Source organism: Choloepus didactylus, chromosome 2 (assembly GCF_015220235.1).
Source record: "Choloepus didactylus isolate mChoDid1 chromosome 2, mChoDid1.pri, whole genome shotgun sequence".
NCBI lineage: Eukaryota > Metazoa > Chordata > Mammalia > Pilosa > Megalonychidae > Choloepus > Choloepus didactylus.
The window spans coordinates 83,599,938-83,615,427 of record NC_051308.1 but is presented as its reverse complement, the minus strand read 5'-3'; positions in this window follow the sequence as shown (position 1 = coordinate 83,615,427).

Genomic DNA, 15,490 nt, shown 5'->3' with positions numbered 1-15,490 from the left:
AAAAGAAGCATAAATTATGGGAATGAAAGTCACAACTGTAGAGATTATAAAAATACCCTAGAGGCATGCAATAGCAGATATGGACAGGCAAAAGAAAGAATCAGCAAGTTAGAAGACAGGGCAATGAAAATCATACACTCAGGGGGAGGGGCAAGATGGTGGCAAAGAGAGGAGTGGAATTTAGTCAGTCCCCTGGAACAACTAATAAACAACAAGGAACAAATAGTAAATAATTTGAAATAACTGCTGGGGGAAAACCATGACTGTCCACACATCATACACCAACCTGGATTGGGAAGAATGCCTGAGATTGCAGCATAGAATCTGTAAGTAAAAGCTGTGGAACCACACCAAGAAACCCGCCCCCCCCCATGGCAGGCTTTTCTGCAAAACCCCCCTGTGGTTGAAACTAGCAGCACTTTCCAAGCGAGCAAATATAGCTCAACAGAGCTCCAACTGGGGTTTTAATTAACAAATGTGGACTGCTGAATACAAGGTACAAACTCCCAACAAGCAAACAGTGGCTTTTACTGACAACTGACCTTAATAACTCATCCGTCCTGGAAGGGGGAGCCCAAAAGACCGGATATTACCTCTGGCCAGTGAGTACCATGTGCTGGCTCCAAAAGGGGGCTTTCTGTCCCTTTTTCTCTCTCTCAACCTGAGAGGCTCAGAGGAGAGAGCTGCAGCCATTTTTAGTTTGCAGAGCTGAGACCCAGACAGGGTTGGAGATAACAGAGTCAGAGAGACTATTCAAATGCAGATAACTTGCTAGGGGGTGTATCTTCCCTAAGAGTAAGAAGGTGGGGCCCAGCTTTCCCTACAGAATAGACCCCAGAGCCTGGGGGGAAAAAAAAACAAAAAACAGAAACTAAGGAGGCCACACCTCCTTACACCAGTCAGAACTGACAGGCTGACAGGTGCCACCTGATGGGCAGGTTAGGAAAAGCACAGTGACTAGAAATCTCACAGGAAAGTCTGTCATTCTTCTAAGACACACCCTGAATATAACCCCATTCTGAGATCTGAACCCATTCTGGTCTGAGAAATGCTGACTGGGGTAACCAAGGAAACCAGATGCCTAGATAACAGAAAACTAAAATCTAAATGAGGGAAAAACATATAGCCCAGTCTAAGGAACAAACTTACACCTCAATCAAGATACAGTTGAGAATGACCACAGACATAGGGGACTGGTGGTTTGATGGGTTGAGCCCTTGACCATAGGTTTTACCCTTGGGAAGACTGTTGCTGCAAAGGAGAGGCTAGGCCTCCCTATGGTTGTGCCTAAGAGCCTCCTCCCGAATGCCTCTTTGTTGGTCAGATGTGGCCCTCTCTTTCTGGCTAAGCCAACTTGAAAGGTGAAATCACTGCCCTCCCCACTATGTGGGATCAGACACCCAGGGGAGTGAATCTCCCTGGCAACGTGGAATATGACTCCCGGGGAGGAATGTAGACCTGGCATCGTGGGATGGAGAACATCTTCTTGACCAAAAGGGGGATGTGAAAGGAAATGAAATAAGCTTCAGTGGCAGAGAGATTCCAAAAGGAGCCAAGAGGTCACTCTGGTGGGCACTCTTACGCACAATTTAGACAACCCTTTTTAGGTTCTAAAGAATTGGGTAGCTGGTGGTGGATACCTGAAACTATCAAACTACAACCCAGAACCCATGAATCTCGAAGACAGTTGTATAAAAATGTAGCTTATGAGGGGTGACAATGGGATTGGGAAAGCCATAAGGACCACACTCCACTTTGTCTAGTTTATGGATGGATGAGTAGAAAAATAGGGGAAGGAAACAAACAGACAAAGGTACCCAGTGTTCTTTTTTACTTCAATTGCTCTTTTTCACTCTAATTATTATTCTTGTTATTTTTGTGTGTGTGCTAATGAAGGTGTCAGGGATTGATTTAGGTGATGAATGTACAACTATGTAATGGTACTGTGAACAATCGAAAGTGCGATTTGTTTTGTATGACTGCGTGGTATGTGAATATATCTCAATAAAATGATTAAAAAAAAAAAGATACAGTTGAGATATTGTTTCACTTTAATGAAACAATCTGCTAAAGATTTTCAAAGAAATATGCTAAACCAAATCAACAAGTTCAGGGAAGATATAACCAAAGAAATGAAGGCTATAAAGAAAACACTAAGTGAACATAAGGTAGAAATCAAAAGTTTGAAAAAACAACTGGGAGAGTCAATGGAAATGAAAGGCACAACACAAGAGAAGAAAAACACAATGGAGACATACAACAGGAGATCTCAAGAGGCAGAAGAAAACACTCAGGAACTGGAGAACAAGACACCTGAAATCCTACACACAAAAGAACAGATAAGGAATAGAAAGGAAAAATATGAGCATGTCTCAGGGAATTGAATGACAACATGAAGCACATGAATGTACATGTCATGGGTATCCCAGAAGGACAAGAGAATTGAGAAGGGGCAGAAGCAATAATAGAGGAAATAATCAATGAAATTTTCTCATCTCTTGCAAAAGACATAAAATTACAGATCCAAGAAGCACAGCATACCCCAATCAGAATAGATCTGAATAGACCTACACCAAGACACTTAATAATCAGATTATCAAACTTCAAAGACAAAGAGAGAATCCTGAAAGCAGCAAGAGAAAAGCAATCCATCACATACAAAGGAAGCTTGATAAGACTATGCAGATTTCTCAGCAGAACCGTGGAGGCAAGAAGGAAGTGGGGTGATACGTTTAAGATACTGAAAGAGAAAAACCGCCAACCAAGAATCCTATATCCAGCAAAACTGTCCTTCAAATATGAGGGAGAGTTTTAAATATTCTCTGACAAACAATGACAGAGCTTGTGAACAAGATACCTGCACTACAGGAAATACTAAAGGGAGCACTACAGACAGATAGGAAAAGACAGGAGTGAGAGGTTTGGAACACAATTTTGGGTGATGGTAGCATGGCAATGAAAGTACACTGAACAAAGATGAGTGTGAGTATGGTTGAAAGAGAAGGTTAAGAGCATGTGGGACACCAGAAGGAAAGAGGAAAGATGAAGACTGGGACTGTATAACTCAGTGAAACCGAGAGTGCTCAACAATTGTGATAAAATATACAAATATGTTTTTACATGAGGGAGAACAAATGAATGTCAACCTTGCAAGGTGTTAAAAATAGGGTGGGATTGGGGGGAAAATACAATCAATGCAAACTAGAGACTATAGTTAATGGAAACTTTGTATTATGCTTCCTTTAATGTAATGAAGGCAATATACCAAAGCTAAATGCCTATTATAAGGGGACATAAGGGAGATGTGTGGGACTTTTGGTATTGGTGATGTTGTCTGACTCTTTTGTTCTACTTTAGTTAAATTCTATCTTTCCTTTCATTGTTTTTTAGCTGTCATGGTTTTTTTTTTTCTTTCTTTTTGTTTTTCTTTTATCTCTCTAACTTCTTTGACTCTTCCTCCTTCTTTGTGGAAGAAATGGAGATGTCCTTATATAGATAGTGGTGATGGTGCTGAATACGTAAATACGTGCTTATACAGGGAACCATTGATTGTTTACTTAGGATGAAAAGTATGGTGGGTGAACAAAACCATCTTTAAAAAAAAACAGGTTGATGAAGAAACCTTGAGGGCACTACATTGAGTGAAATAAGTCAGACACATAAGGACAAACATTGCATGGTCTCACCGATATGAACTAATTATAATATGTAAACACATAGACATGAAATATAAGTTAACAGGATATAGAATGAGGCTAAAGAATGGGGAGCGATTGCTTATTATGAGTGGAATGTTCAGCTAGGTTGAGACTCAGTGTTTGGAAGTGAACCTAGGTGATGGTAGCACATTATTGTGCGAATAAGTAACAGTGCTGAATGGTGTGTGCATGTGGTGGAAAAGGGAAGCTTAGAGTCATGTATGTCACTGGGAAAGTTGGAAATTAAGTTGGAAGGAAAGTTGGAAGTTAAAAGATGGGAATGTATAAAACAGTGAATCTTGTGGTGGACAATGTCCATGATTAACTGTACAAATGTTAGAATTCTCTTTCATGAACTAGAACAAATGTATGACACTATAACTAGAAGCTAATAAGAAAGGGGTATATAGAGGAAAATATATACCTATTGCAAACTATGTACTACAGTTAACAGTATTTTAATGTTCTTTCATCAACAGTAACAAATGTACTATACCAATACTATGAATCAATAATGGAGGGGCGGTGGTTAGGGGTAGGGGAGGAATTGAGTTTTCTTTTCTGTCTTTATTTCTTTTCTGGAGTAATGAAAATGTTCCAAAAATTGGGAAAAAAATAATTGTGATGGATGCATAGCTGTATGATGGTACCATGGACAATTGATTGTGCACTTTGGATCTTTGGATAATTGTATGGTATATGAACAATCTCAAAATTTTTTAAAAAATCATACACTCAGAAAAACAAGAGAAGAGAATAGAAAAAATTGAAGTGTCTCAGATTTGAGTGGCAGGACAAGGGACAAACATACACATCGTGGGTATCCCAGAAGGTGAAGAGAAGGGAAAGGGGACAGAATATTTGAGGAAATAAAGACCAAAAACATTCCAACTCTTATGAGAGACATAAATATATGCATTCAAGAAGTGCTACATACTCCAAACAATAAATCCTAATTAGAACTACTCAGAGACATATTAAACAGAATATCAAATGCCAAAGATAAAAAAGAGAAATCTGAAAGCATCAAGAGAAAAGCAATCCATCACTTACAAGGGATCTTCAACAAGGCTAAATGCCAATTCCTCATCAGAAACTTAGAGGCAAGAAGGCAGTGGCATGCCATATTTAAGGTACTGAAATAGAAAAACTGCCAACCAAGAATTCTTTATCTTGCAAAACTGTTCAGTTTTGAGGCCAATCTCTCTCATGAATATAGATGCAAAAATTCTCAACAAAGTACTTGCAAATTGAATCCAAAGACACATAGAAAATCATACACCATGACTAAGTGGGGTTTATCCCAGGCATGCAAAGGTGTTTCAACAGAAGAAAATAAATCAATATAAAACAACACATTAACAAATCAAAAGGGAAAAATCAAATGATCATCTCAATAGATGCTGAAAAAGCATTTGACAAAATTCAGCATCCTTTTTGGAAAAAAAACACTTCAAAAGGTAGGAATTGAAAGAAACATCCTCAATATGATAAAGGGCATAAATGAAAAACCCACAGCCAGCATAGTATTCAATGGTGAGAGACTGAAAGCCTTCCCTCTAAGATCAGGAACGAGACAAGGATTCCAGTGTCACCACTATTTTTCAACATTATGCTAAAAGTACTAGCCAGAGCAATCCAGCAGGACAAAGAAATAAAAGACATCCAAATTGGAAAGGAAAAAGTAAAATTGTCATTATTTGCAGAAGGTATGATCTTATATTTGGAAAACCCTGAGAAATCGATGATGCAAGTACTTGAGCTAATAAACAAATTCAGCAAAGTGGCAGGATATAGGATTAATGCACATAAGTCAGTAATGTTCCTATACACTAGAAATGACCTAACAGAAGAGACGCTCAAGCAAAAGATTCCATTCACAATAGCAACTAAAAAAGTCAAGTACTTAGGAATAAACTTAACCAAGGATGTAAAAGATCTCTACACAGAAAATTACATAACTTAGCTAAAAGAAATCAAAGAGGGCCTAACAAGATGGAAAGATATTCTGTGTTCATGTATAAGAAAGCTAAACATCATTAAGATGTCAATCGTACCCAAACTGATCTACAGATTCAATGCAATTCTCATCAAAATTCCAAGAACCTACTTTGCAGACTTCAAAAAGCTAGTTATCAAAATTATTTGGAAGGGAAAGGGGCCTCCAATTGCTAAAAATATTCTAAAATAGAAAGACAAAGTGGGAGGACTTACACATCCTGACTTTGAAGCCTACTTTAAAGGCACAGTAGTCAAAATAGCATGGTATTGGCACAAAGAGAGAAATATTGATAAAAGGAATCGAATTGAGAATTTGGGAAGAGATCCCCAGATCTAAGGTTGACTGATTTTTTATATGGCCCCCAAATCCACTGAACTGGGACAGAACAGTCTCTTAAACAAATGGGGCAGGGAGAGCTGGATATTCATATCCAAAAGGATGAAAGAGGACCCCTACTTTACATCCTATACAAAAATTAACTCAAAGTGGATCAAAGACCTCAATATGAGAGACTGTACCTTAAAACTCCTAGAAGATAATGTAGGAAAACTTTTTCAAAGCCTAGTATTAGGTCACTTCTTAGACCTCACATCCAAGGAGCAAGCAAAAGAAAAAATAGATAAATGGGAACTCCTCAAAATCAAAGCCTTTGTACCTCAAAGGAATTTGTCAAAAAGGTGAAGAGACAACCAATGCAATGGGAGAAAATATTTGAAAACCATGTATCTGATAAGAGACAGATATCTTGCATATCTAAAGAAATCCTACAACTCAATGACAATAGTACAAACAGCCCAATTATAAAATGGGCAAATGATATGACAAGACATTTCTCCGAAGAGGAATACAAACAGCTAAAAAACACATGAAAAAATGTTCATCTTCCCTAGCTATTAGGGAGATGCAAATCAAGACCACAATGAGATATCATCTCACACCAATTAGAATGGCTGTCATTAAACAAACAGGAAACTACAAATGCTGGAGAGGATGTGGAGAAATTGGAACTCTTATTCATTGCTGGTGGGACTGTATAATGTTAGAGCCACTGTGGAAGACACATTGGCTGTTGCTCAGAAAACTAGATATCGAGTTACCCTATTGCTCTAGTTTGCTAATGCTGCCGGAATGCAAAACACCAGAGATGGATTGGCTTTTATAAAAGGGGGTTTATTTGGTTACACAGTTACAGTCTTAAGGCCATAAAGTGTCCCAGATAACACATCAGCAATCAGGTACCTTCACTGGAGGATGGCCAATGGCATCCAAAAACCTCTGTTAGCTGGGAAGGAATGTGGCTGGTGTCTGCTCCAAAGTTCTGGTTTCAAAATGGCTTTCTCCCAGGACGTTCCTCTCTAGGCTGCAGTTCCTCAAAAATGTCACTCTTAGTTGCACTTGGGGTATTTGTCCTCTCTTAGCTTCTCTGGAGCAAGAGTCTGCTTTCACTGGCCATCTTCAAAATGTCTCTCATCTGCAGCTCCTCTCCCAGCTCCTGGGCATTCTTCAAAGTGTCCCTCTTGGCTATAGCTCCTCTTCAAAATGTCACTCTCAGCTGCACTGCACTGTTCCTTCTGTTTGTCAGCTCATTTAGGTGACTCCAGTGATTTAATTTAGACCTTCCCTGAGAGGGTGGGGTAACACCTCCATGGAAATTATCCAATCAGATTCATCACCCATAGTTGGGTGGGGCACATTTCCATGCAAACAACCTAATCCAAACATTCCAACTTAATCCCCACTAATATGTCTGCCCCACAAGATTGCTGCAAAGAATATGGCTTTTTCTGGGGGACTTCTCGGTACATACCCAGCAAATCTAAAAGCAGTGACACGAACAGGTATTTCCACACCAATGTTCATAGCAGCATTGTTCAGAATTCCCAAGAGATGGAAATGATCTAAATGTCCTTCAACAGACGAGTGGATAAACAAAATGTGGTATACACATATGATCGAATACTATGCAGCAGTAAGAAGGAATGAGGTCGTGAAACATATGACAATATGGATGAAACTTGAAGACATAATGCTGAGTGAAATAAGCCAGACACAAAAGGAGAGATATTGTATGTTACCACTAAAGTGAAATCTGTGAAAAATGTAAAATAAGCGTCTTATAATGTAGGGTGTAGGGGACCTAGAGATAGACAAAAGCTAGTGAAGGGGGGATGAAAATCTAATATGCACAGACATGATAATGAGGGTGAACTTAATGGCATCAGAATGGTCAGGTGTGACTATGGTTTGTTAATGGAATTATAAGTATCAGTGACACACTGAAGGTGAACATGTCCATAAATGGTTGTTTAAAGGCATGCATCCCATAGAGTAACACCACAAACCTGAATTAGTGTTTGCATGATATACTTATAAGGTATGACACTGGTGCAAAGGGTTAACAACAGAGTGGTATGGAAAACTACTCATTACATATTAAAGACTATATTTAATAGGAATATCTTACCAACACTACACTCATATTAGGGATGAATAACTAGTAGCTGATAAGAGTTTTGGAATGTATTATGTTATGATAATTTTTTAAAGTTGAGAGTGATGATGATTGTGCAACTAAGTGAAGATAATGTAAGAAACTGAACTTTTATCTTGGGATAGAATCATATTACGTGAAATTAGGAACCCACTACTTAATAAATCAAGCCCTCAACTTGAGGCTTGCTCTTGTGAAATTTAGGGTTGTAAATGGGAGGCTGAGTCCTCCTGTAATTAGGCCTAAGAGGCACCTCCAGGGAACCTGTTTTGTTGCTCAGATGTGGCCTTTCTCTCTCTAAGCCCAACTCAGCAAATAAATTTGTTAACCTCCCCCCAAAAAGGGACATGACTCCCAGGGGAATGACTCTCCTTGGCAACATGGAATGAGACTCCCAGGAATGAGAGTGGACCTGGCAGCAAGAGTTTGAAAATGCCTACTTGACCAAAAAGGGTTATAAAGAAAGGTAACAAGCTGAGGTCACAGTGGCTGAGAGATCCCAAATAGAGTCGAGAGGCTATCCTGGAGGTTTCTGTTATGCAACTTTCGGCTAGACATCCCAAATGGCTACAGTATGCCATGCCCTTACCAAAAGTAGTTCTCAAATACCTAGCTCCCTAGCTGAGAGTCTATAAAAGATTCACTCACTAAGTTTTCTCTCTCAGAAACTTAAATCCACCAGAGTGTACCTATGCCAGACAAGTCCTAAAACCCAGAGGCAACAGCCTCTTCAAGATAAATAATCAGATGCAGCCCCCCTCCCCATACTGTCCACACCCCCTTTTAATATGACCAAGTTAGAGTGCTCACTGCCTAGACACCCCTGACAATGGAGAAAGAGATTAAGTGAGAGGAAGGAGAAGCAGCAAACAAGATTTAACAAAGGTCTATGAATACTGAAACTTTATATAGATAGATAGATAGATAGATAGATAGATAGATTTATATTTATATTTATATTTATATTATTTTAGATGCTGGGGTGTTGGAATAGCTGGAAAGAGGTAAACAACGTGGTAGAACTGTAACCTATAACATCCTTTGAAATTTGCTCTATAGCTACTCATTGAATTGTACTTTGAAATTCTTTACCTTTCTGAATATACTTTATATTGCATAATGGGGAAAGAACTGAGACCACGGAACTGTAACCCATAAAAATTTTTGAAATTAACTGTATAACTGCTTGTCGAGCTGTACATCACAAGTCAACACCTTTTTATTTGTATGATTTATTTAACAATAATGGAAATACCTAAGTTGTGGAACTGTGACCCATGACATTTTTTGAAATTTGCTCTCTAACTACTTGTTGAATCATATGTTGAAAGTTATCCCTGTTACGTATATATGTTAAAGTTTGTAGTAAAAATAAAACAAAAGAAAACAATACAAAAACAAACAGAAATGAGAAAGGAATCAGTCAAATATATCCCCAAATGCCAAATATACAGAACAGTAGTTTGCAATAAAAGAAAAGGGAGACAAAAATAATATATGACATATAAAAACCAAAGGACAAAATGGCCTAAGTGCCTATTGCTTTTACAGCAATAACAGTGAATGTTACTGGATTAAACTCCCTAATCAAAAGACACAGATTGGCAGAATGGATAAAAAAGCATGATCCAACTACATTTTGTTTACAAGAGACTCAAACCCAAAGACAAAAATAGGTTTGTAGTGAAAAGGTGGAAAAATATATTCTTTGCAAATAGTAACCAAAAGAGAGCTAGGGTAGCTATATTAGTATCAGACAAAATAGACTTTAAGTCAAAGCTGTTGTAAGAGACCAAGAAGGACACCATATATTAATAAAAGGGGCAATACACCAAGAAGAAAAAACAATCCTAAATATGTATGCACCTAACAATGGTGCTGAAAAATACATGAAGCAAACCATGGCAAAACTTAAGGGAGAAATAGACACCTCTACAATAATAATTGGCAACTTCAATAAACCACTCTCATCAATAGATGGAACATCTAGACAGAAAATCAATAAGGGAACAGAGAACTTGAATATTATGATAAATGAACTAGACTTAACAGACATATACAGAGCATTGCACCCCAAAACAGCAAGATATACAACCAAAACAGCAAGATATACATTCTTCTCAAGTGCACATGGATCATTCTCCAGGATAGCCCACATGTTGGGTCACAAAACAAGTCTCAAGAAATTGAAAAAGACAGAAGTTATACAATGCATCTTCTCTAACCATAATGATTGAAGCTGGAAATCAACAAGTGGAGAACTGGAAAACCCACAAATATATAGACATTAAATAACCAAATTTTAAACAATCAGTGGGTAAGGGAAATATAAATATCTTGAACAAAAATGAGAACAGAAACCTATAAAAAATTATAGGATAAAGCAAAGGCAGTCATGAGGGGGAAATTTATAGCCCTAAATGCTTACATTAAAAAGGAACTAAGAGCTAAAATCATAGACCTTACTGCACACCTGAAGGAACTAGAGAAAAAAGAGCAAACTAATCCAAAAGCAACCAGAAGGAAAGAAAGATTAGAGCACAGATAAATGAAATTGAGAATAAAGAAACAATAGAGAGATTCAATAAAACCAAAAGTTGGTTTCTTGAAAAGATCAATAAAACAAACAAACCTATAGCTAGACTGACAAAGACAAAAAGAGAGAAGGTTCAGAAATGAAAGAGAGACATTACTACTGACTCCAAAGAAATAAAAAGGATCATAAGAGGATACTATGAACAACTGTATGCCAACAGATGAGATAACCTAGTTCAAATAGACAAATTCCTAGAAACACCTGAACAAACTACACTGAGTAGAGAAGAAATAGAATACCTCAACAGTCCAATAACAAGTAAGGAGATTGAATCTGTCCTCAAAATTCTCCCAACAACTTGCCCTTATGAAGCTCGTTACTGCAAAGGAGAGGCTAAACCTGCTTATAATTGTGCTTAGGAGTCTCTCCCTGAGTACCTCTTCGTTGCTCAGATGTGGCCCTCTCTCTCTAGCTAGGCCAACTTGGCGGGCGAGCTTACTGCCCTCCCCCCTACGAGGGATCTGGCTCCCAGGGGTGTGAATCTCCCTGGCAACACGGGATGTGACTCTCAGGGATGAATCTGGACCCAACATTGTGGGATTGAGGGGATCTTCTTGACCAAAAGGGGGGTCCGTAATGAAATGAAATAAAGTTACAGTGGCTGAGAGATTCCAAATGGAGTCGAGAGGTCACTCTGGTGGGCATTCGTATGCACTATATAGATAACCCTTTTTAGGTTTTAATGCATTGGAATAGCTAGAAGTAAATACCTGAAACTATCAAACTGCAACCTAGTAGCCTTGACTCTTGAAGATGACTGTATAGCAATGTAACTTACAAGAGGTGACAGTGTGATTGTGAAAACCTTGTGGATCACACTCCCTTTATCCAATGTATGGATGGATGAATAGAGAAATGGGGACAAAAACCTGGGTGAAAAATGGGGTGGGATGGGGGAGATGATTTGGGTGTTCTTTTTTACTTTTATTTTTTATTCTTATTTTCACTTTTTCTGGTGCAAGGAGGATGTTCAAGAAATGGATTGGGGTGATGAATGCACGGCTATGTGATAGTACTGTAGACAGCTGATTATACACTTTGGATGATTGTATGGTATGTGAATATATCTCAATAAAATTGAATTTTAAAAAAGATAATTAAAAATGTGTCACTGGGGATTCTGAGCCTTCTCACTCCCTGGCTGCCTGCTTTTAAAAGGAGTAATATGATGATGAGAATGTTGAAGTAGTATCTAATGGTTGTATTACATGTGATGCCTGGACTAAAAAAAAAAAAAAAAAAAAAATTATCCCAACAAAGGAATGCCCAGGACCAAATAGCTTCACAGGTGAATTCTGCCAATCATTCCAATAATTAACACCAGTCCTGCTCAAACTCTTCCAAAAAATGTGAAGAGGAGGGTGTACTACCTTACTCATTCTATGAGGCCAATATCACCCTAACACCAAAGCCACCTAAAGATACTATAAGAAAATTACAAACCAGTTTCTCTTATGAATATAGCAAAAATCCTCAACAAAAAATACTTTCAAATAAAATCCAGCAGCATATTAAAAGAATCACACACCAAGATCAAGTGGGTTTTATCCCAGGTATGTGAGGTTGGTTTAACATAAGAGACCAATTAATGTAATAGACCACATGTGCTGGTTTGGATGTAATATGTCCCCCAAAACACCATGTTCTTTAATGCAATCTTGTGGGGACAGATGTATTAGTGTTGTTAGGTTGGAATCTTTGGATTAAGTTGTTTCCATGGAGATGTGACCCACCCAACTGTGGATAATAGCTTTGATTAGATTATTTCCATGGAGCTGTGGCCCTGCCCATTCAGCGTGGGTCTTGATTTATTCGTTGGAGTCCTATATAAGAGCTCAGAAAGAAGGAGCTTGCTGCTGCAGCCAAGACATTTTGGAGATGGCCGTTGAAAGTAGACTTTTGCTAGTCCGGAGTTTGCCTGGGAGAAACTAAGAGAACACCCCCAGATGCCTAGAGGGGAACGTCCTGGGAGAAAGACATTTTGAAACCAGAACTACAGAACAGATGCCAGCCACGTGCCTGTGCCTTCCCAGCTGACAGAGGTTTTATGGACACCATTGATGTTCTTCAGTGAAGGTACCCTATTGATGCCTTTGTTTGGACACTTTTATGGCTTTAGGACTATAACTTTGTAACCAAATAAACCCCCTTTATAAAAAGCCAATCCATTTTTGGTATTTTGCATAACAGCAGTATTAGCAAACCAGACCATCATATTAATAAAACAAAGGGAAAAATAAACATGATCATCTCCATTGACCCAGCATCCTTTCTTTCTTTTTTTAATAAGTTCAGTTTTAATGAGATATAGTCACGTACCACATCATCCACAGTTCACAATCAACTGTTCACAATACCAGCATATAGTTGTGCATTCATCACCCCAATCTAGTTTTGACCATTTTCCTTACTCCAAAAAGAATGAAAATAAAAATAAAAGTAAAAACAGCATCCAAAGCATTCCATCCCCCCAACCCACTCCATTTTTCATTCCCTATTTTTCTACTCATCTGTCCATATACTAGATAAAGGGAGTGTGAGCCACCAGATTTTCACACTCACAAAGTCACACAAAGTAAGCTACGTAGTTATGCAATGGCCTTCAAGAATCAAGGCTACCAGGTTGCAGTTTGACAGTTTCAGGTATTTTCTTCTAGCTATTCCAATACACTAAAAACTAAAAAGGGATATCTATATAGCACATAAGCATGCCGTCCAGAGTGATCTCTCAACTCCATTTGAAATCTCTCAGCCATTGAAACTTTATTTTGTTTCATTTCACTTCTGCCTTTTGTCAAGAAGATTTTCTCAATCCCATGAAAAAATCTTCATCCCCGGAAGTCATGTCCCATGTTCCCAGGGAGATTTACACCCTGGGGGTCATGTCCCACTCAACTGCTGAGTGGGCTTAGAGAGAGAGAGCCACATCTGAGCAACAAAGAGGTTCTCTGGGGAGACTCTTAGGCACAATTAAAGGTAGACTTAGCCTCTCCTTTGCAGTAACAAGCCTCATAAGGGCAAGCCCCAAGATTGAGGGCTTAGCCTACTAAATTGAAAGTCCTCAATATTTGTGAGAATAACAGTAATAACCCAGGTGGGGAAGTCCAACATTTCCATATTTTCCCCCAGTTCCTCGGGGAGGGGGGGGCTGAAAATATATTTTTATTCTCTGCCCAAATTATCTTGGGATGTATCAGGATTTCACACTAATCTGTACAAACCTATCAGACCTCACTTCCTATCACAGTTCCATGTAATTATGGTGCTTGAATAAACTGACCATGCAAACTAAATTATTTAGTGTGCTGCAGAAAGTATAGATCCTGCACCATACAAACATCTCTTCCCTTGGATTCACACAGAAGTTAAAGTTTTAAAACACAGTCAGCATCATCCTTTACCCTTTGGCCTGAATTGCCTTAGTTCTGACCAGATCTTCTTCATTCATATCTGTAATTGAAGTCTGAACTCTTTTTCAGCTTTTTGAGCATTTGCTGTATGAGGCAATACTGAAATACATAGCTGTCAAGCTCTAGCTCTGAGTTTCAGATGTCACACGGATACTCAAAGTTTCAGAGACCACCCAGGTTATACCCAAAGAGCTCAGCATCTTGGAATTTGGAGATGACCATTACAACCCAGGAATAGATGTGACTGCTGTAAGAGCTTACAATCTAGGGACCATTACAATAAGTGTTCCCCTGATAAACTGTGCTCTAAGATTCAATTCTCAGAGTTTACACATTATAGTTAGTTCATATTAAAGAGGTGTTATAATGTTTGTCTTTTTGTTTCTGGCGTACTTCAACTCTAAATGCTTTCTACAGGATCCATTCACCTATTTGCCTGTTTCACAGCTTCATTTCTTCTTGAAGCTGCTCAATATTCTATTGTATGCAAACACTACATTTCACCATTCTGTTCATCAGTTGATGTATCCTTAGGCCACTTCCATCCGTTGCAAATCATGAATATTCTTACCATAAACACCAGTGTGCCAATGTCCATTCATGTCACTGCTCTCAGATCTTCCAAGTGTATACCCCACAATGAGGTTTCAGGATCTTATGGCACCCACATACTTAGCTTCTTGTGGAACCACCATGCTGTTCTCCAGCTAGGCTACACAGTTCTACTTTCCCACCAACCATAAGTAGGTACCTCCCTCTCTCCATATTTTCTCCAGCATTTGTATCCATCTGTTTATATTTTTCCCTGCAATTTTATCCAGCTTTCTTGATAAAACACTTAATAGGAATAGAAGGAAACTTCCTTAATATGACAAAGGGCATATATGAAAAACCCACAGCTAACATCATACTCAGTGGTGAAAGACTGAAAGCTTTCCCTCTAAGATCTGGAACAAGCAAGGGTGTCCACTGTCACCACTGTTGTTCAACATTGTCCTGGAAGTTCTGGCCAGAGCAACTAGGTTAGAAAAAGAAATAGATGGCATCCAGACTTGAAAGGAAGAAGTAAAACTTTCACTATTTGCAGATGATATGCTCCTATACCTAGAAAGTCCCAAAAAAATCTATAACAAAGCTCCTAGAGCTAATAAATGAGTAGTGTTTCTATGCACTAGAAAAGAGCAATCTGTGAGGAAATCGAGGAAAAAAATCAATTTACAATAGCAACTAAAAGAATCAAATCTATAAGAATAAATTTAACCAAGGATGTATATGACCTGTACACAGAAAACT